The 23,484-nt window shown below is 47.0% G+C and overlaps 1 long non-coding RNA gene across 3 annotated transcripts in view; it reads left to right on the plus strand.

Annotated features, from left to right (window-relative positions):
* The window catches only part of LOC115097997, a 102,779-nt gene that overhangs the window by 54,087 nt on the left and 25,208 nt on the right, over positions 1–23,484 (plus strand). For all 3 annotated transcript variants that reach the window (XR_003858387.1, XR_003858388.1, XR_003858386.1), the window contains 2 exons: positions 5,132–5,279; positions 5,526–5,669. This is a non-coding gene — a long non-coding RNA (uncharacterized LOC115097997). The remainder of the gene's footprint in view (positions 1–5,131; positions 5,280–5,525; positions 5,670–23,484) is intronic.

The raw sequence follows: 23,484 nt of genomic DNA on the forward strand, positions 1-23,484 counted from the left end.
CAGGAGTTGTAAATCATCCATGCAAATGCACGTGTGCTGTTTAAAATACACCTAGCATGCGTATGTTGCTCCTACTTTTACGTGGTCACATGAGCAAACGTTATTCCCGATTCTACCATAGGGACTTGCCAGCTTTAACGCAAAGAGTTAAGCAGATATTTAAAACATGCGCGCGCATGAAGGAAATAGCCAGTATGACCACTTTGTCTACCAGTTTGCCCAGTCTGTCTCTAGGTCATCCAGACTCCTCTGGTTCTTTCAGCCTGCACCCCCCCTCCCCCCCAGTTTACCCAGACCCCCTCACCCAGGCTTTTTAGGCCTAAAACGAGTTTTCTTCAGACCAACACCTCATCAAGGGCAGAGATAAATAAGGGCAGGTAACGGCTTGATGCGCGCTGCGGGCGTGGGATTTAACATCCAAATTTAGGCACCTAAGGGTCGGCCCCTTCTCAGAACACCCCTGACACGCACTAGCTCCGCCCCTTTTTTCCGCACCCGAACATACGCACATAATTGGGCCATTTTGAAATCTGAGGTGCTCATGGTCAGCCCTTTTACCCGCCTCTGTCAGCCTTTTAATGCGAGCAACGCCTTTAAAATCCCCCCCTAAGAGTTTTCCCTTTTCTTGCACCGGGAGGGGGGTGTTGCAGCTTTGAAACCCCCCCTCCTTTTAGCTATCCCCTTTTTGGGACGGGCTCGGTGAGCATACGTATTCTCTCTTGAGCTTGCTCAATGTGGGACCCTTCCAGGTTGGGGGCAAGAGAGGAGGTTTATGCTGGGCCTTTGGGAGATTTTGAAAGACTGGAAGTTTTTACATTTGTGACCTGACGTAAGGGCCAGGTTTTTTTTTCATTTCTGGCAGGGCTCGAGGTTAACGGTGGTCACAGTCCCGTGACCGGTCAACAGTGGGCTGAAACTGCTGGAAACCGTTTTGTTTTCTTTTGGAAGAAGTTTTGCATCGTCTGGAGAGAGAGGGAGGGATTTGGGGATTTCTGTTCCCTTCTAGCTCCCGCTAGTGGACGAGAAGATTTTTCCCACCCTTCTCAGGGAAGGTTTTTTTTTGCGAGGGCACCGATTCACAGGAAAGCAGAGGAGCTGTCAGACCATGCACCCTGGATAAAGAGATGGAGGGATGACGTTTGTGTTGCTATGCATGAGCTTTGCCATATTAGCTTGGATTTTTGTTTTTCCAACCTAAGTACATTTTTTTGAGCTGAACACCACAGCTGACTACTTTCCGTGTTTTGGGGGGGGGGGGGGGGACTTCATTCACGCAGAGGACTCCTTTACCAGTGAATACAAACTGGTAAAAGCGAATGACTGTGCTACAGATCCCCACTAGTGCGCCAGGGGCCCCGGTGGTCCACGCCTCCTCCATGCCGGCGAACCCTGGTATCTCCCTCAGCAGCTCCTGGGAACTGTGTGGCCCCCCTAGTTCAGTTCGTGTGTCTGTGGACCCTTGGGCTGAGGTAAGATTGGCTCTACCTGCAGGAGGCGTTCTCGCTGTCAGCAGGCGGGTCCAGGTGAAGCAGAGCCCGGTCTGGAGCTTCACCTTTACCAGCCCATGTTCCCCTTGGGTTGAGCCTTTGGGTGCCGGGGCCGGCAGGGTTAAGGCGAGGGTCTCTGGTGGTGACTGGAAAGCGGTCTGAGGCCAGGCAAAGGTTATAGGCAGGCGATGAACAGGCATAGCCGGGGTCCAGGCAATGGTCAAACCCAGGTATCCATCTGAGGGAGAAGAGGAGGAGCGGATGGGGATGAGGCAGACAGGTCGGGCGGATGAGGACTGGAGCAGGCTGAAGATGAAAACTGAAAACAGGCTATGGAAGCAACACGCACTATACTCAGCAGTTGGACCTGTTCCTGAGGCAGAGAGCAAGAGACAGAGAGGGGCTCTTTATAGGGCTGAGCGTGTGAGGTCATCAGGAGGCGCTGCGGGGCTTTTCACGCTGTGGGCCCTCTAAATAGGATGAAGGGCGCGCGCGCCTACGGAGGAGCGCAGCTGTTTGGGGCTGGCGGCGTCCAGCCGCGTCAGGAGGCAGAATGGCCAGCCCAGCCAAAGAGTTAAGGGCAGTGGTTGGCGGGAGCAGCCTGCGTCCTGGCGAACGCAACATCAGTCTATACAGGGGGGTTACATAAACAGTGAAAATAACGTTTGCCAACAAAAGCACATCCCTGTCAGAAATTCACCAGTTTTTGGAGGCCTAAGGATCCTTCAGATCATTACCCTAGTAAAATGTGTATGCGATTAAGAGGATGAGTTGTCCCTTTTGTTTGTCATTTGTCACGATCATTTAGGCATAAACCATCAGAACAAAGAGTAGATCTGCCTACAGTGAAATAGCTAACAGCTTCCCAATTTTGCTTCTGTTCCCTACAATAGAATTAAGTGATATCTGTTCAGGAAACTGCCAGATGTGATAAGGACTTTCTTTTTTTGTGTTTAGGTTTACAGCCCTAGAGATAATGCCAGAGCTTTCTTGTTTGATCTGATCACCAGTCTTCCCTGTACAAACTGCACCTTGTCTTTCTACCCTTCATATTTAGACAGTGCTGAAAATGCAAACCAGATTCAGGATTGTGGGCCTGCGAAGGTGTGAGACTTTTATTGCACTTAACAAAAGCTAAGGCGAATATAACTCATGCAAATTCGCTTCTTCCTTAGCAGTGTCACATCTTATGCAGCAAAATGCTGATTATGTGGGCTTCAGCCAAGAACAAGACATACTCAATGCTGAGCACAGTTTAGAAAAAGGAGAGGCACAATATGCATTGGTGTTCCATGTAAACTCAATTTGTAGGGTTTTCTCCCTCCTCAAGGCATCCAAAAAAGAAGGGTGAAAGTATCTAACGGACAAACAAGAATTGGACTGTTAATTATTTGACTTCCGAAAGCATGAAAATACTTCCATATGAGGATACATGGTATTTTTTTCAACTTCTAAACATTGGGGATAATTTTTAGAAGCGCTTGTACACGTAAAACACGCTTTTGGAAAGTTACCCCAGGGGGAGGAGGTTGCATGCCCGAAAGTACGTGTGGAAGTCTTCCCTTGGAAAGTGCACGCCTAACTGCTCACTCTCTAGCACGTGTAAATGTGTGTGCCTGTGCCACACTGTGGTGTGCATGGTCCTGCTAATTTACAGGAAGCTAACTTACAGGTTGATTTTAAAAGCAATGCTCGCGCAAAAATGACCACATACGCGTGTATGTGGGCCTGCATTCCTTATTCACGGGAGGAATAAGGGAAGGGCATGGGCATTCCGGTGCAGGACCAAGACTTACACGCGTACCTCGGCAGTATAAAACCGAAAGCCGCAGCACGCGTACACTAGATATCCCTGTAACTTTATTGCTGCTTCTGATAAGGAGCAAGTCCGTAAGGCTTATAGGACAGGGTGATGGGTCCGGGTCAATTGGGCTGCATGTAGGATGAAGAACCAGAAAGACCCCCGCTATTAACTGGACAAACTGGTGGACTAATTGGAAAAACTGGGACTGTGCCTCGCACAAGCATATTTTAAAATCCACTGACATATGTGCGTAAAAGCCGACAAAGTCCGATGGAAGACACACGCGAGCTAGCTGCGCACGAGTAGCCTCTTAAAATTAGAAGCATACTTATGTGCGGTTGGTGCATTTTATGATATACGCGCGTTAAGTGCGCGCATGATTCCAAATTCCAGGGTATCTTCATCGCCTATTACGGCTATGGCTGCTGTGCAACCGCCTCACCACCAAGGGTCCTTCTAGAGCTGGCTCTCCTGACGGGCCCAGTCCATCTCCCTTGTTCACTCTATGTTCTGGACTTCCCTTTATATCCCTGCCTGGCAATTCCCTCGGTGCTTCGGCATCGAGCTCGCCTGGGCTCCCTGCTCTAGCCTTCCTTGCTTTGCTGTGCGTGTGGTCTTTGGGCCCTGCTTTGCCTTGCCTTGCGCTGTGTGTGGCCTTCGGGCCTTCTACCCTGCTTTGCCTTGCCTTGCGCTGTGTGTGGCCTTCGGGCCTTCTACCCTGCTTTGCCTTGCCTTGCGCTTTGTGTGGCCTTCGGGCCTTCTACCCTGCTTTGCCTTGCCTTGCGCTGTGTGTGGCCTTCGGGCCTTCTACCCTGCTTTGCCTTGCCTTGCGCTGTGTGTGGCCTTCGGGCCTTCTACCCTGCTTTGCCTTGCCTTGCGCAGTGTGTGGCCTTCGGGCCTTCTACCCTGCTTTGCCTTGCCTTGCGCTTTGTGTGGCCTTCGGGCCTTCTACCCTGCTTTGCCTTGCCTTGCGCTGTGTGCGGCCTTCGGGCCTCTGCCCTGCTGTGAGTGTGTGGCCTTCGGGCTCCCAGCCCTGTCGTATGTGCGTGGCCTTCGGGCCCTCTGCCCTGCCGTGTGAGTGTGGCTTTCGGGCCCTCTGCTCTGCCGTGTGAGTGAGGCCTTCGGGTCCACTGTCCTACTGTGTGCGTGTGTGGCCTTCGGGCCCTCTGCCCTGCCGTGTGTGTGGCCTTCGGGCTCTCTGCCTTGCCGTGTGTGTGTGTGTGGCCTTCGGGCCCTCTGCCCTGCCGTATGTGTGTGGCCTTCGGGCTCTCTGCCTTACTACTAGGTACCTTGACCCAGCCTGGACTCTGACTCTGTTGCCTGCCGCCTGCCCTGACCCAGCCTGGACTCTGACTCTGTTACCTGCCGCCTGCCCTGACCCAGCCTGGACTCTGACTCTGTTGCCTGCCGCCTGCCCTGACCCAGCCTGGACTCTGACTCTGTTGCCTGCCGCCTGCCCTGACCCAGCCTGGACTCTGACACTGTTGCCTACCGTCTGCCCTGACCCAGCCTGGAATTTGACACTGCTTCCAGCCTTACTCTGCTCCACTGTCACCATCATCAGAGACTTTCCAGCCATCCCTATCTCTCTCTACCTGGAGTCACTCCAGAAGGTGGTGTTCACAACACCAGAATACAGCCCGAGCGTAACATCGCCTGCCAAAACGTGTGTGTGTATGGGCACATGAGCTCCCATTTGTTTTAATTACCGTCTATCGTTGTACAGGTGAACTTGAATTCTACGCAGGCTGTCATAAAATTGCAAATTCCTTTGTTTCATTTTAGTTGCACTAAACAAAAAAAAAAAAATGTGCTTGATTTTGTGTCATTTTCATTTTAGAAATGAAAAATATCCTTGAAGCATCTTATATAATTTGAAACGAACGTGCATCCCTAATGCAAAGCTGCAAGACCCAGTTTGATTTCCTGCCTTGAAGGAGTAGAAAAGTCACTGTCCCTTCTTGGACCCGAGAAAAACACCCTTCCAGGTTGGTGGCTGCTCATATGAAATTCCTGTTTGCATGCAGACGAAGTTGGGAGGGGTGGCTGGGGGTGGTTAGAAATGCAGGGCTCAGAACGAAAACGCTCTCGGATTATCGACAGCACTCCACATGTTTCTGAAGCTCTTGGAAAATATCCTGATGTGAAGCTTTTGGAAGATCATCTTGCGAATTGTTCAGCTGTAAACAGATGAATCCCATAATAAGTCCTGTGTCGCTCTTCTTTTGCTGCAGGAGGTCTGGCGGATGAGAAATATTTCCTAATTCTGAATGCCAAGCCAAACAGATGAATTTAAGACACATCTGCTTTACATTAAGCATTTGGGGATGGCGGGACAAAAAGTATTTTATAAATATTTGTACCACAACATCATGATGGTAATAAACTAGAGTATAGATTTACAGATGTTTACTTCTATGCATGTGTATACAGGATACTGTATATTAAGTACTTAGGGTGTCACTTGATAGCAGTTTGTTATGATTAACCGTTCAAGGCAACTCAGTGGTCGGGCTGAGACTGGGAATATGTGTGACAGGGCGCCTAAACTGAAAGATAGAAAAATATTATAACCTAGGACCCCAGATATTTGAGGATGTTAGGTGCATATCTCTGGTGGGGGAAGTCAGAGGAAGCCAAAGGTTTGGTCTTCCGATTTTTTTTTTTTTGAGGGAATAATAAGTCCAAGATCATGAGGTCAGACAGAGCTGCCCTGACAGTTTGGAGGTTGCACCTGAGAGAGTCCCGCTGTGCTACGACAGCGGGAAGTTACAGTCAGCCTTTTCGTTAAAGATCTGCTGGGGGAACCGAGAACTGGCAGCGGATCCAGAGTGAAACTAGAAAGAACCAATTGACTGGCAAGAGGGCCCGAACTACAAGGCTAAAAAGGGACGTGCATTCGTTTCTAAACAAAATAAAGAGCGTGATGAAACGCCTATTTTGTTTTTATTTGTTTCATTTAAAAATGAAACGAAACGCTCTCGAAATCCGGGGGTTTTATTCTGTTGACTTTATCTACCTCGGAGTAAAACAAGCACCTAAGAAACAGCCAGGCATTGTGTGGAAATTCAGTTAATTATCTACCTTGGTTGAAGATGCCCTCGATACTGCACTCCCAAGTGTTATAGTCCCTGATATAGAAAAAACATTTATGTTGACTTGTTAGGCTTTGATCCCAGTGTTGGAGAAACCTGGCTTGGCTGCATGCGCGTTCTATGTGGGTAGCGCTATTATGAAGGAAGAGGTCCGTCCACACCCCGTTACCAGTTCTGAAAAGGTAGGATGGTTGCTTGCTAAAGATCCTGGAGAGATTTCTGAAACCTTTGCTCCATTTGAAAAATTGCTCCAGATTTGGCACTGAAAATCTGTCTCTTCAATGATTAAAAATAAAACAAAACAAAAAACACTGGTGCAAAACTGGAACATTTTTTCCCTAGAGTAAAACTTTCAATCTCTTCCATTTTTTTCTGTTGAGCATAAGAACATAGGAGGTGCCATGTTGGGCCAGAGCAAAGTCCATCCAGCCTAGCATCTTGTCTCGACAGTGGCCAGTCCAGGTTGCAAGTATCTGGCGGATCCCAGATTCCTGTTACTCGCAGTGATAGAAATCACTTCTTTTAGTCTGCCTGGCTAAGAATGCGTTCTGGACTTTTCCTCCAGGAACTTGTCCAAACCTCTTTTAAACCCCGCTGTGCTCGTCGCCTCGACCACGTCCTCTGGCAACAGATCCCACAGCTTGATCGTGCGCTGAGTGAAAAACTACTTTCCATGATCTGTTTTACGTCTGCTGGGTGTCGGTTTCACGGAGCGTCCCCTTGTTTTAGTTTTATTCGAAAGGATAAATAACCCTCCTTTCTTTACCTGATCCACCCCACTCATGATTTTATGAACCTCTGTTATAATCCCCTCTCTTTTATCTCTTTTCCAAGCTGAAGAGCTCTAACCTGCATAGTTTTCTCATCATATGAGAGCCATTCCATTCATGATTTTTTTTCGCCCTCTTCTGTACCTTTTCTACTTCTGCTATGACTTTTTTGAGATGGGGGTAACCAGAACTGCACACAGTACTTAGAGTATGATTGCACCGTGGCTGGATACAAGGGCAATACGATATTTTCTGTTTTATTCTCCGTTCCTTTTCAGATCATTCCTAACAGTCTATTCGTATTTTTGATTTCCATCGCTCACTGAGATGAGGATTCTAATATTGTTCACAGGGACTCCAGGGTCCTTTTCCTGGGTGGTGACTCCCAACACAGAACCCAGCATCGTGCACCTGTAGTGGGGGTTATTTGTGCATCACTTTGCACTTTTCCACATTAAATTTCGTCTGCCATTCAGTTGCCCGGTCTCCTAGCCTCACAAGGTCCCTTTGCATTATCTCACAATCTGCTGCTGTTTTATCAGCTTTGAATATTTTTTTGCCACCTACAGATGTGATGACCTCACTCATTGTTCCCTTTTTTTTTTAGATCGTTAATGAATATGTTGAACAGCACAGTTGCCAGTACCGATCCCTGTGATACTCCACTACCACTAATAATTTTTCTACATTTAGAAAACCGATCGTATAGGAGCTGATGTAATAAGGCCCATACTGAAATTGGTGCTGTTTATCTGTGCATATTTTCTTTCAGTGCGCACATTAAAATAGGTGGCTGGGCGGGGATGTAATAACAGAGGAGTATGCTAATGAGATACGCGTAGAAATTCTGCGCAGAAACAATTATACGTGCCATTATGCATGTAAAACCTCATGCTTAAGGCCCCCTGTAGCAACCTGCGCAGACATCCTCACAGAAACCCGCGCGGAAAACCCGTCGGTGTGTGGAGACCCGTGACTGATGATTATCGGGGCAAAAGCCTTTTCCCTTTCAAGCCAGTCAGTGGTCTGGGAGCGGGAATCCTCTCAGGACCTCCTTGAAACTGTCATCTCTCCGCTGGTTCTCTCTCTGAACGTCTGCCTCACTGCACTTCTGTGAGGCTTCAGGCGCTGTTCGGCTGACCCGCAAAATGTACCATAGCTTCAGAAAAACACGAACGTAATCCATGATTGTACCGGAGCTGCACGGACACACACACCCTGCCACCAGTGCCAGCAATGAGAAAAATGATCTGTCAGACAGGCGTTTTAACTTAACTCCTGCCCCGACCCAGGCACTAAAAAAAATCTGCATTAACCCTTCTCCCTGCTAGCCCCGGCGCTAGCGGGTGGGCATGCCATGAGATTGCACAGGGCAGCACGCCCGGAGGGGCGCTGGAAGAAGCAGCCCATGAGGCCGCCAACGGTCCTGTATGTTGTTCAAAACACGTGCAGGTAGCACATTTTCTATGCTGATCTCACGATGCACGAGATCAGCATAGAGGAAGTGCTAGACTTGCATGGTTTGATTAGTGTAGGGGCCGTACATGAGCAGAATGGTTCCCGCTGGTATGTACGTGTGTGTGTGTGTATGAATGAGAGCCTTACTGGGGTGTGTGTGTGTGTGTGTGTGTGTGAATGAGAGCCTGACCTGGGAGGGTGGTGTGTGTGAATGTGAGCTTAACTGGGGGAGTTTATGAGAATGGGAGCCTGAATGAGGCTGGGCATGTGAATGGGAGCCTGTCTGGGGGGGGGGGGGTTATGTGTGAATGCGAACCTGTCTGCTGTGTGTTTGTGTGCGTGAGTGTGAATGTGAACTTGTCTGGTGTTGTTTATGTGTGTGAATGGGAGCCCGCCTGGGTGTATGTGTGTGTGTGTGTGTGTGTGCATGTATGTGCGAAGAAAATGTGTGCTGCCTCACTAATCCATGCCTTACTCAGGATGACTGGAAATAAAAAGTTTCCAGGTATGGAGAGCGGTGAATTTTCCATCCTTATTAGTTTTACTTATTGGATGTCTGTGTCTGCCATTTTGCAATAATTTATTGTTGTTTGGGAAATTTTTAAAATTTTGTATGAGCTCTTAATCATTGGAAGTTATTGTCTTCATTAGATCATTGGAAATATTATTTTTATAAGTATGGTTTTACTAATATGAATGATTTATATTCCTTGATTTTATTGTTTGATGAATGATTTATGAGGACTGGGGATTTTCTGTTTCTCCATTGCTGCACTGCATACAGAGTCTGGCTTGTTGCGGTTTGCGGTCAGTTTCTGTTTATAGTTTATAGTCTCTTTATTCTGAATTTGGTGAGGGTGAGCTTGTGTTCTGCATGTTTCATTGAGTTGGGGTATGCTGTGTTAAAAAAAACAAAAACCCAGGTGGAGGGCGGCACAGTAATTGTTTGCACAGGGCAGTAAAAATGCTAGCACCAGCCCTGCTGCTAGCAAGGCTCCTGCAAAGCCCGTGAATGGATAACTGCTTCTTTTATAAACCATTTGCATGCACTCACGCAAAACCTGCCATGGGTTTTTAGCGAGGGGTTGTGCGTGTGTTTTCCCTATGTCCTCCCCTCTGTTTCCGGCCTTTTAACCAGTTACGAATCTATAACAGAACTCTGCGTCCTATCCCATAACTCTGTAATTTCCTGAGGAGTCTGTCATGGGGAAGTCTTTCAAATGCCTTCTGAAAATCCAAATACAATATATCAACCAGCTTACCTTTATCTCATGTTTATTTACATCTTCAAAAAAATCTAAAGGGTTGGTAAGGCAGGACTTCCCTTTGCTAAAACCATGTTGACTCTTCTTCATAAAGCAATGTCTATCTATAAGGCCAGTGATTTTGGTTTTAAGAATTGCTTCTACCATTTTGCCCAGCACTGACATTAGGCTCACCAGTATGACGTTTGCCAGATAACCCTAGAGCACGTTTTAAAACTTGGTGTCACATTGGCCACCTTCCTGTCTTCAGGTATCATGGCTGTTTTAAATGATAGGTTACAGATTACTCGTAACTGGTTAGAAATTTCATACTTTAGTTCTTTTAAAACTCTGGGGTAAATGCCATCTGATCTCGGTGATTTGTTACTTTTTAGTTTGTCAATCTGATCTATTATATCCTCTATTGTCACAGATTTTTTTTTTAAATTGCCCAGAGTCTTTACCATTAAAGGGTATGTTCTAACATTCAGTCGGGCCGATACAGTACAGTGCGCCGATACAGTCCGCGTTTGGCCGCGCATTTTTGATGCGCTATTTTTACCTCTTATACAGAAAGGGGTAATAGCGCATCAAAAACACACGGCCAACCCCCCTGAAACTAATAGTGCCCGCAACATGCAAATGCATGTTGATGGCCCTATTAGTTATTCCCGTGCGATTCAGAAAGTAAAATGTGCAGCCAAGCCACACATTTTACTTTCAGAAAATAACTCGTGTCAAAGGCTGGCGTTAATTTCTGCCAGCACCGGAAAAGTGTACAGAAAAGCAGAAAAAAGTAAAAAAAAATTAAAAAAAAAAATTAAAAATTAAAAATCGGCCCATGGCCCGCGGGTCGGAAGACGGAAGCTTAATTATGCCGGCGTCCATTTTCCAAACCCGGGATGCACTAGTGTCCCTAGCACCTCTTTTTACCGTGTGCCCTCATTTGCATGCGGCTCTCCCGCACTTTTTTCTATATTGGCCCGAGTGGGAGCACTGAGAGGAGAGGATCATCTTGCTGGTGCCTGAAAGGAATCAGTAAGTTTTTGTTTGGGAAATTTTCTTTGTGAATATTATTGTGTGTATTTGTGCTTTTAATAGTAAGGCAGGGAATAAACTGAAGTTAGACTGTATTTTTCAATAGTCAGTAAGGCAACTAATAAGCAGTAGTTAGTGTGTTTATTTTTAATAGTCTGTAAGGCAGCAAAAGTTAGAGTGTTTGTATATATAAAAAAAAAAAAAAGTAGCCAGAAGCTAGAAATAAGCTAGGAGCAGTGTATACCTAAGTAAAAAGGTTGAAAAGTTCAGTTTAGTTACTTACCTTGGAAAGGTGTTAAGGTACTGTGATTTGGTTTGATTAGGTACCAACATTTGATAATCAAGAGAGCAGTGAGTCACTCTGGCTGACTAACAGCCCTGGGGCTGAAGTAAGTTGCGCGCGCCGGCCAACTGCCAGCGCGTGATCCCTGACCCAGCAACCGTGCAGAGGCCTCTGGCCATGCCCCCGCCCCACCCCCAGACCACCCCTTTTGTAAAGCCCCGGGATTTACAAGCGTCGTGGGGCTTTACGAGCGTCGCTGGGCCTTCTGAAAATATGCCCGGTGCGCGTAACCTTTTGAAAATCCGGCCCTATTCTACTCATAGTTCCCTCCTTAACACCCCTCCTCACGCCCCCCCCCCTACACATAAAAACAGACCTACAGGCCCCATGACAGGACAGAGCTTAAGAAAACGAGGACTGGATCAGCTTTTCAAGGTTGACTTGGGTCAGATCAAGCGGCCGAGCTTTCAACAGGAAGTGGCAGTAAAATGGACGTATCAAGTTGTCCAAGGAATGGAAGCTTCTTTTTTTGATTACCCTTTCACACATATAGCAGTACTGGACCTTTCCACTCAGGCACGCCATCAGAAAAAGTGTTTAAGCTGAAATCCTGAAGCTCCTGCACAAAACTAAACAGTTCATGACCTTTTTCCCTACCAATTTCTTTATAGACAAGCACAAAGTTTTCTGTCTCCGACACATACGTCAGAATCATGTAGGGCGTGCCTACATAAAAATGTTTTCTTATGCTAGGCAAGGAAATATTTATTTTGGAGATGAACCAACAGATAGGATTATGTGCTTGACAACATGTGGCTCAAGCTTTTCATTGCTCGCTTACATGGTACAGAGCTGGGCTGTCGCATGTTTCAGACGCCAGTGCAAATAAAACTTCTTGGACTATTATTTTTCAGCCAGGGCACAATCAGACGTCCAGCGTCTCTAAAGCAGGGGCTTTCAACACCAATTTGTATTGTTCATCTCGCCCCCATTCTTTAACTGGGAAACAAAGAATATCTACTCCTAGAGGAATTAGATGGGAAATCATTATTAGCTTGGTTATAGATCTGCTTCACTAGAACAGGGCTGCTGAAAGGACATTTTTTTCCCTCTGGACTAAAAAGTGTCCACTTTTATTTATTTAAAAAATTTTATGTGCTGCACTATTCCAAATCCTAGGCGGAGTATATCTAAAAAGAATCCTTAAAAACAAAATACAGCCCACCCGACCCAAAACAATCAGAAGATAATCTGCTAGCAGTAAAAATGCAACGCTGCTCTTGTTGCCTCTCTGTTTCAGTGGAGCAGTGTTCAAATGTTGAAATAATTGCGTAGGGGAATGGATCCTCACTACTTCAGTCAGGTTTTCTGCTCCTTTATATGCAAATGAGAATTCAAATGTGCATGGCAGAGAACAAAGGGAGAATTCCAAGGTACACGTGGTCCATTCTTATTGCTTAACGTTCAGGTTACTTTTAGCACCTCTAGTTCCACGGCATTCGTGGTTTAAAAAAAAAAAATAGCGACTCCTACTTTTTTTTTTTTTTTTTAACTTTTTATTTGTAACAGGAACCAAGCAGCATGGTAAATATGAACCTATACATATCAGTGTAGAAATATGCAAAGCCTCTCTCATCGCATTACACGATCAGTAAGTACAGACTAAGCATCTCCACGCTATCACGTTACATCGCCCCTCTTTTTAGGAACGGTGCAAGACCCAATATGGACCCCAAATTCTGTCATGCAGTGAGGATTTATGGCAGAGTGAATAAGTCAGCCTTTCGAGTATGGCAATTTTTTTTTAAGCTGCTTGTGCCAATGCGAGAGCAGCGGATCGTCTTCCAGAAGGTTGCTGCTGTAGTCACATCAGCTTCATGCACCGCCTGCTCGCACCATTTTCTTTGTGACTTGTTGAGACTATAGACCTCTGCGTCTCCCAGAAAACACCCTGAATTTGGTGAGCTGAATTGGTACTGTCAAGTACCTGGAGGTTTTCCCTTCAAAATGTTTGAGTCTAGATGCATGCCCACCGCATAAGCAGGTATGTACCTTCCCAGTCGCAACCCTGCCAGCAGGTTCTTGGCAAGGAAGGCAAAAAACGGACGGAAAACGGTAGATATCTATGCATCCTGTGAAAGAGTTTATACATTAGCTCGACCCTACGACTGCACAGGGATATTTTAGATGCCCGGATCGGCCTTCCACTTTTCTACCAAGGGAAGAGGATCATCCCTATGGCCCTGCATGGCCTTGTGAAAGATCTTGACTACCCTTTCTGTTGGAGCCCTCATCCATCAGAGCTTTTTCTAAAGCAGAGGGGAGTCTTCTGTTCCAACCTGTACTCTCTCACAATCCTGTAATAAAGTGAATTGGTTATTTACTCTTTCGGATAATAGAAAGACTAGGGGGCACTCCATGAAGTTAGCATGGGGCACATTTAAAACTAATCAGAGAAAGTTCTTTTTTACTCAACGCACAATTAAACTCTGGAATTTGTTGCCAGAGGATGTGGTTAGTGCAGTTAGTATAGCTGTGTTTAAAAAAGGATTGGATAAGTTCTTGGAGGAGAAGTCCATTACCTGCTATTAAGTTCACTTAGAGAAGAGCCACTGCCATTAGCAATGGTTACATGGAATAGACTTAGTTTTTGGGTACTTGCCAGGTTCTTATGGCCTGGATTGGCCACTGTTGGAAACAGGATGCTGGGCTTGATGGACCCTTGGTCTGACCCAGTATGGCAGATTCTTATGTTCTTATGTTCTTAGATCTGAGGCTGACACAGTAATCCAGCCGGACGTGCTCGAAAGACATCCAGCCGTCCTCATCCCACAACTGTCCTATGGGTTTGAGTCCCAGTTCCCACCAGTTGGTCACGCCGGCACATAAACCTGTGGCTGGAAAGACTTGTGTCACAACTGAGTAAAGGCTCTGGCAACCGCACCCGCTCTGGGAGATGCAAACTCCTACAGACCTCTTTCCACACTCGCAGTGGGTGCGCTATAGCAGGGTGCCCCCTTCCGCACCCTGGCTATGGGTGGAGTGGGGACGGGTGGGGATAAAAAAGCAGGTCCTTACCCTCGATCATTCCGTTCTCCAGGGACAGCCGTGCTATGGATGGATCTCTACCCTGCCATCCTTTGAGACAGCTTAGTCCCGCTGCCCAGTCGTACCCCCGGAGATTAGGGAGCACCATTCCCCCCCCCCCCCCCCCCTCCACCTTAGGACGGCATAATCTTGCCAATTTGATCTGAGAAGGTTTCCCTTTCCAAATACATTTTGTTTATGCTGCTGTGTAGTACTGGAATAAAAAAAAAATAAATAAAAACCCTAGGCAGAGAACATGGAACATGGTGAAAAATATATACCAGTCGCGGCAGCTCATTCATTTTTAAGACCCCTATTCTATCTGCCCAGGAAAGAAGATCGGCTTGTATTTTGCTAACCACTGCTGCATAATTATATTCACGTAAGTCCCCCCCGAGAAGGCGGAATAAAAATGCCCAAGTATCAAAACCCGTTTCGTGCCTGCTGGAAGGGTATTAAGGATTTGACTCCACCCTCCGTCATCTCAGGATCAAACAAGAAAATGTCCGAGTTTTGGTAGTTAACTTTATATCCAGAGGCCCTGCCATATTCTGACAGGTCAGCAAGCAATCCTAGAGACCGATTTCTTGAGGTCTGCCAAAAATAACCAAACATTGTCCACGTACGGGATATTTTGTGAGTTTTACCTGCAAGCTTAAAACCTGCTGTTAGCGAATCCCTGTCGGATCACATGTGCCAACACCTCTATAGAGAAGGTGTGAGTGATGCCCTTTGCCTGGTATATGGAGACACCCGAGGCAGTACAGATGCCAGTTACTGCCTTACCCCACCCAATTCTTCCTCAGCCACCTGGCCATGAAGGAGCTGGTTCTTACCATGTTTTTAGATTTTTGTTTGTTTGTTTTAAGAAAGAAAAGGACTTCTCGACCTGTGCTGTTCTGGCTACTGTCCATCTCAGCTCTGTGTTTCTGCAGCTCTCTCTCTATGTGCCTGGAGCAGCTCCCCGTGTTGCCTGTCCAAGCTTAGTGAGAGCAGCTTCAGCCTCTGTCTAAGTGGCTGGCACACCCCACAATTGCCCCCCTGTAACACAGCCCTGAGCATTTTCCATAATAATACTGGACTACAATCCTGAAAAGAATGTACCGGGGAGAACTCCTGGAGGGTTTTAAGTATCAATTGCGAGAATTCCCCCCTACTCGGAAGGGACACATTTATTATTATTTGTTTATTTATTTTAAAGTTTTTTTTATACCGACATTCATTTGCACATCACATCGGTTTACATGGAACAGTTTTAACAAGAACATATGAGAATTACATGGAACGGATGAAGCTTCCATGTCCCTCCCACCACACCAGCCTTTAAAGGCAACCTAGCCGAAGAGGATATTGGAGCCCCTGAGCATGGACCCTAATCTGGCCAGAATAGCTTCCATCGAAACCTGGCAGCCCAACTAGTTGCTTTCTCAGATGCTGAAATTGTGGTGGTGGTGGTGGTGGTGGTGGTGAGGAGGGACTGGAATTCATCTCTGAACTCTAATCACAATAGGCTCGGGGGATGATCAACTGGCCCATGCAGACCAAAGAGAAGGTCTCCAATTTTTTAATGAAAACCCTGGGGCACGGGGACCGAAGGCAGCAGAAATATCCCTCTAGAAGGAATTATACACGTTTCTCCGCTACCCACCAAACATACAGCCAAATCGACTTTTTTCTCTGGAGGCAGTTCCGTTCCCCACCCACCCCATATCCCTAATCTCCCCAATATTAAACATAACCAAAACCCCCCCAAACCCCTAACCTCCCCCACCCCCTCATTATTTGTACTGAGTGATTTCAATGAGGCGGGCCCCTGCTCCTCCGTTGCATCGATCCATCCAGCGGCCTGGCAATGCCACGGTCAGCCCTAGGTTCCCTCGCCTCCGGAGGCTGGTAGGCCTCTTGCATATAGCTCAGTTTCAGCAGCCGAAGTCTAAAACTGTGTAAGGCATCCTGCCTAACCCATAGCATGGCTGAGTATAATAATGCATATTGGGTCCCTCTTAGGCAAAATAGCCGTTTGGCCTTGATGAAACTTTGGCGCTTTTTCTGCAGGCCCACTGAGAAGTCTTGGAGCATATAAATCCACTGGCCATTATGGTTCAGATCAGGAATGCTTCTGGCCACATCCAAGATCCAGGACTTGTCTGCATAATTATGGAGACGCACAATCAGCGCTCTTGGTTTCGCGCTTCCCAGGGTGCGGTGCGCTCAGTCCACCTTGAGGATCTACAATACTTGTGGGAGCCATTCTGCAAAGAACCCTGCCACATCAGAGCCTTTCATGCCTTTGGGAAGACTGACAATACATATATTGTTGTGGCGGCTCCTGCTTTCCACCTCATCCTGCTTCTCAGAAAGCTGCTGTGTTAACTTGTCCAGATGCCTTAAATGTGACCATCTTGACCACCTCTACACGTTCTCGTAAAGCATCTAGTCGAGCTGTGGTCTCTGTGACCATTGCCACCAAGCTAGTGATTTGGGTCACCACCGACTCAAGTCTGTCATCCAGACTGGACTCTATCTGGGCATCGATCTCCCCCAATTTTGCGCTGGAGGTGGACCCTTGAGCCGAGGTGAGGTTCACACAACCTGTAGGTAGGGACCTACAGGTCCCCACCGTCGGCAGGTGGAGTGGGATGATGTACGGAGGCCAGCTGGCGCTTCACCAATACCAGCCCTCGTTCCCCGCGGGTTGAGCCTTTGGGAGCCGGGGCCGGTTGGACTTAGGTGGGCCTCCGTATGTCATCGTCGATGGGGGGATCGAGGTCAGCCCAGAGACAGCAGTAGAGCGATGGTACAGTCTGGTACTGGATGAGGTAGTGTCCCGGAGACTCGGGCGCCAAAGGAACAAAGTCAGACAGGGGGCGCCCAAGCAAGAGCAGGCCGAAGCCTGAATAGGCCAAGTTCAGGACATAGGCTGAAGAGGCATCGTAGAGCAAGCTGGAGTCAGGGCTGGCGGCAATCTGGAAGCAGTGGCAAGCAAGGCTGAAGTCTGATCACGGAGAAAGTCAAATGTAGTCAGGCAAGGCAGAGGTCTGGGCTGGAGAGAGGCAATGGAGTAGTCAGGCGATGCAGAGGTCTGGGTCTGGAGAGAGTCAACGGCATGGTCAGGCAAAGCAGAGGTCCGGGCTTGGAGAGAGTCAACGACGTAGTCAGGCAAAGCAGAGTCAAAATCCGTGTAGGCAATCCAAGGAAGGGTGAAGTGCAGGAACGTAGGAGCAAAGGAATCAGGAACCAGGATCAATGAGGAACAGGAACACAGGAACGAGACGACTCTCTCAGGAGGCAACAAGTACTTGACCAGCGAGGAGACCTGTTGCAAAGGCAAAGCTAGGGAGTGGAGCCTGGGCTTAAGTACCAGTGCTCTGCTGATGTCATCATTCGGGGCCGCGGCTCGGTTCCCTCCGCGGGCCCTACTTAAGTTTCAGTGATGCATGGCGCTGAGTAGCAGCGTCTCTCCGCAGGCCACGTGGAGAGGTCCGGCGTGGAGCAGTAGCAGTGGTAGCTGGAATGGAGACACCAAGGTCTGTAGCTGAGCCGGAGGCACCAGGGGTGGCCCGAGGAAGGAGCCGGCGGCCTACTGCTGCCGGAGACGAGGGACCAGGCGCTGGGGTTACTGAAGAGAGGTGAGGGGGCCGTGCCGCGGGTCTGCTGCGGATGGCACGCGTAACACCCAACACCTCCCGTATCATGTTGAGCATGGCACCCAGGAGGCTTATCACTCATAAGGAAGCTTTCCCTGGGCTGATTTTGAGGGTTCTTTTGGGGCATGCACTCTGATCGCCCCACATCAACGGCAGCAGTCTTTTAGGAGTATCCCTGACCATCTTAAGGCCGTGGATGGCAGATTGATAACAGGATAAAACTGGTGAGGAGCGGGAACACACAGGAAAAGCAGCCACCTACCAAGCGGCCATCTTGGACCCCCGGAGACTCTACTTTGAGTTGCCACAAAACATTATAAAAAGAAAGGAAGACAATAAAGTCGGCTATACGGTTGGGGAAAATGCACATAGGACCATCTGATGGCATTGATGTAAATGTTAATTGAATTAAGTCATAACAAAGCGCTTCATTAAAAATGCTAGCATTCAACCACTCATTGCCTTCTTAAACATTAGCAGGGTCCTCTGTGCTAATACAGTTAGAAATATTGCATGTCATTAAGTTCAAATTAAAATTCATATTAGAAGAAAGGGACTTTTGTAGTCTTGGCAGCCCATGTGCTGCATTATTTTTTGTTGATCCTCTGAAGGGTCTCGTGGCCTCCTGTGATTCCAGTTTGGTTTTTTTTCCAGGATCCAAATGGGGCCACGAGCTCAAATTAAAAAAAATGAATTTTGGTTGACCAAGAGCATGGGATTCTGGTCCTGAATGCTTTGCAGGTTGGGATTATTTTTATGGTAAAGAATTATTCAAATGTGTATTCATGAGCTCCCCAGTCCACCTAGGTTCCCTTCTCCAGGCGTGCTCATCGCGGAAGGGTTTCTATGTCCTCGGTGTCTGTAGGCAAATTATACACCTTTGATATATATGAGATATCAAAAGAGAAAGAAGAGCCTCAAAGCAAAGACAATGTAATATGTAACTGAATTATGCCAAAGGATCACATCTGCTTAAAGGTTTTCTGATGTATCTTTTCAATATTAGTAAATCACACATTCACAAACATCCCTCTGTATGAAATTATTAATTGTGCTGTCAAGGCTTATAAATCAAACAGCAAAATTAAATATAACTTTTTTTTTTCACAAAGCGCTGTACTGGAAAATTATCCCTCGCATCTCTTCGTGTACTACTGAATTTACAGCAGGATGCCTTGATCCTTAACAATGACAGCTGGGAGTTATTGTCTATAGGCCTTAAGTACTGAAGCCTCAGCAGTCTTTAGATAATCTAATCGGGGACAAAATAGCACACCCTGCACCAGATAGCACTTCAGCAGGCTTGAAATGTTAATGTTTACTGTCACCAAATGCATGTTTTTATATACATATGATAATACATTTTTTTTTATACCCTTGGCCCATTCATTTTGTAATTTTTTTCTGCATTTATTTGATTTTATATTGTGCATCAACTATACCCAAAAGAGCAGGCATGTGGGAGTAGAGAGGTTCTCATCTACAATGAATATCCAGGAGATACACATTTCCATGTACTACCACCACTTTACAGAAATATAACTCATGTATATTCATTGTGGATATCCTGAAAGTCAAATGTCTGGGCAAGTCCTGAAATTTGGCTCGAGAACCACTTATATGGATTATATGAAATGCTATGGGATATATATATATATATATGCTATGATATACAAATGTATGAATTTTAGATTTTGATATGGGCATTCAGGGAGGATAAGACCATAGCAGAAAAACAAATGGAATTCTTTGCTATGGTCTTTACTGCAGAGGATCCATTGAGGTAGATTTTATGCACAGAACCATTGGGGTAGATATTAAAAGGTTGCGTGCAGGCGTACATGTGCGTGAGCTACCCGGCATGCGCACATGAACACCCGATTTTATAACTTGTGCTCGCAAGTTATAAAATCTGGGGTCAGCATGCGCAAGGGGGTGCACAATTGTGCATCTTGTGCGCGCCGAGCCGCACAGCCTTCCCCCGTTCCCTTCCCCCTAACTTGACCTTCCCACCCCTTCCCCTAACCTTTCCTCCCCAGCCCTACTCTAACCCCCCAAAAATTTTTGTTGTACCTTTTGCGCCTGCCGGCTGATGCTGGCACGCAATCTCTGACACAGCGGCAGAGATCGCTGACTCCACCCCCACCCAGCCCCTTTTTTCAAGCCCTGGGACGTGCATCCCAGGGCTTTATGCGTGCCGCCGGGCCTTTTGAAAATAGGCCCGGCGTGCGTAAGGCCGGTTACGCGTGTAAATCCTCTGGATTTACACGCGTAACCTTTTGAAAATCCAGCCCATTCTGTGTAAGTGATGAGTCAGAGGAATTGAAGGTAATCACTTTGAATTTTGTACAGATGCTGGAGCAAACTGACAAACTAAATAGTAGTAAATCACCAGGACTTGATGGTAATCAGTCCAGAGTTCTGAAAGGAAGTCAAATATGAAACTTCAGACTTGATACTGGAAAGCTGCATGCTATTATTAAAATCTGCTACTATATTTATTTTATTTATTATTTTTATTTTAAGTCTTTTCTATACCGTCGTTTGGTGGGGACCGTCACAACGGTTTACATTAAGGCACATAAAAGTAATGATACTACAATTTGTCCATTTACATAGGTGCCATAAGGTTCGGTAACATAGTTTGTTATCAATGTTAGTTGTTAAATGTGATTAATCACATTTAACAACCATCTGAGGAATGGAGGGTAGTCTATGTAACACCAGCTTTAAAAAGGGCTGCAGAGAGATCCAGGAAACTACAAACCAGGGGGCATGACATCAGTGCTAGGCAAAATGGCGAAAACTGTTGTTAAGAACGGAATTACTGGCCATATTGATAAACATTTATTTATTTTTATTTTATTTATTTAAAAAGCTTGTATTCCGCACATATCCACGTGTGGCTTCTGTGTGCCACAGAGAAGATTGCAGAGTGTATGATGGTGAGAATTTGTTGTGTCCTCCTAAGGGAAAAGCTGAAGGGGTAATGAAAGGGGAAGGGTCAAGCTAACACAAACTTATCTGTTGGTCAAGGGGTGGCCCTGAATTTCTTGACTGGGTTTTGGAAAGGGTATATATATAACCCTGCTTAGAGTAAGGGTGGGGGACTCCCCTAGAGTCACCAAGCCAAGAGAAGGTAGCAGCTGGGACCCGTCTCCTGGGTACCAGGAAACAGAGGAGAGAGCTGGCAGAGATAGTCCAACAGTGTCTCTGGAAGCCTGTGTGAAGTGATTGGAATTTGGATCCAAGAGTTAAAAAAATACATGAGAAAAAAAAAGAACTGTGAAGGGACCAGAAAAGAGAAACCTGTGCCCGGTTGGATCTTGGAAACAGGGTTGAGAGCCCCCCGTTTCCTCCTGCAAGAAGGGGAAGAGAGTAGCTTGAAGCCATCCGAGAGTTCCTGTACAGCGAGAACATTGAAATCTACTGATTTTGACCAGAGAATATGGACAATGTGGCCTAGAACAGGTTGAGAAGTGGTGGATATAGACTGTGACATAATTTGTCTGAGGCTTTCTGGAAGGCGGCTGAGAGAGAAAAGTCCTACTGGATTCGCTGTGAAGTTGCAAGTTATAATTTCCTGCAGTAAAGGGTGGATTTTCAAACCACGGCGCGCGTAAATCCCGGGGTTTACGCCCATGGTCCTGGGGCTTGAAAATGGGGTGGTCCAGGGGGTGGGGCGGTCCAGGGGCGGGGCAGGGCTAGAAGCGCCCGGCACAGCGGACATTTGCTGCGCTGCCGGGGGATTGTGCACCGGCCAGGTGCCGGCGCGCGCAACTTGCTCCTGCTCCTTGTTATAGAATCGCACGTCCATGTCTGCGTCCTCTGATTCGTAGACATAAAAAAAAAAGTATTGAGCAATCAGATATGAATGTTTCAAAACCAGTGCTGGGTTTTAATGTCCATGCTAAATCGGCTGATATGTAGACATCGAAATAGCATTAGTTAGTCAGAAATGAATCTTTGAAAAACAAAAATGATATGAAAAAGCCTCACAAAAGATCTATGAAAAATCGGCCTTCAGATCTGATTGTAATAAAATAACCTGTAAGAAACCAGAAAAAGGTGAAAGATAATGAAAAACTGTAAAAATCAGAATTTAGACCATGTGGGGTGAGAGTATTAAGAGTGTAAATCCAGCACCGTTCCAAGTGCAATAATATTAGCTCAGAATTGCCCCCTCTCCAATCTGATTTTGTTATCCTTCATTTGCTTTACTATTGCCCACGAAGCTGCAGCAAGCCTCCTGGTAACCTGATCACCCTCCCAAGAGACTCATTCCACCCTCGGCAGCCCGATCCCAAACCCCCCACCCATGTGAGCTGCCTAACTCCCTGAGCAGGAAGGAGATGTCCCGTACAGTACTTCCTCCTCACCCCTGCGCTGATTGGTGACGATGTCGGTGGGCGGAGCTATATCTGCCTTATTAGCAGTTAGCCTGGCAGGAAGGAGAATGGAAGAGATGCGTCCTCCTGCTCACATGAGGAAGGGGGAAGCAAGGAACTGGAGGCTGCAGGGAGATGGGAAGGTGGATCAAAGCTGTCAGGGGGGTGATCAGGTGAGGGGGCAGGCAGTCAGGCTGCCGGGAGGGCGTCACCCGTTAGAAAGAAAACAAAACAACAGATAAAATGAAAGTTAATTTTGTTTTGTGGGTTTGTTGGGATGGAAAATGAAACAACAACAACAAAAAAATGTTGTTGCATTTTCTACATTCATTTCCAACAGTTGCACATCGCTATTGGTTGGCCCCTTCGTCATCCTGTGCCCACATACACACACCAGAATTTTGCTCTCACCTACTCCAGCCCCTACCTCCGACGCTGGGTTTTTCTTCCTTTTGCACAGCCTTGCCAGCAGACCTCAGCGTGCAGAGTGGAGCGGTGCAGTGCTTTTCCCTGTTTACTGAACCTCCTCCAGTTACTGGGTAATTCCAGCAGTCTGCGGGCTGAATCACTTGATTCCCATAGATCTCCAATGTATGGGAGCTCAGAGGTTTAAACCACAGGCTGCTGGAGGGTTCACCATGTGTGGGAAAAACACCGGACTGCACCACACCGCAGTGCATTCTGTGGTCTGCTGGTAGGACTGTGGGGAAGGAAGCGATGAGGACCAGGACTGGGGAGGAGAAACAAGAAAAGTTGGCCCCACAGGCCCGGGCATGGTGGTGGTGGTGACAGCTGCAAGGGTCAGAGAGCAAGCCTTGAGCAGGAGAGGGAGACCATGGATGGGGTGTGCTTCTGAAAGCGCTCAGCTGAAGGCAATCACCCTAAATCACAGTTTTTTGCACCCCCCACTCCCCTCCCCAGGGACGGCCCGGTTGATGAACTGTTGGTCTGACCCAGCATGACACTTCTGATGTTCTTATGCAGAGTCACCTTGGTCTCCACTAGAAGGCCCTAGATCCCTACTTTTAGTTAGCAGCTAGAAGGAAAATACCATTCCCTAAGGGACCTCCCTTTGAGGCTTGCCTAGATGGTAGATTCCTTTTCTGGTAAGGGATGGTGCGCCTAGGGACAGCTGAGACAGTGTAGATTTGATTTCGATGACAGAGGAAGTGTTAGATGCTCA

Source organism: Rhinatrema bivittatum, chromosome 8 (genome assembly GCF_901001135.1).
Source record: "Rhinatrema bivittatum chromosome 8, aRhiBiv1.1, whole genome shotgun sequence".
In the NCBI taxonomy this organism is placed as follows: domain Eukaryota; kingdom Metazoa; phylum Chordata; class Amphibia; order Gymnophiona; family Rhinatrematidae; genus Rhinatrema; species Rhinatrema bivittatum.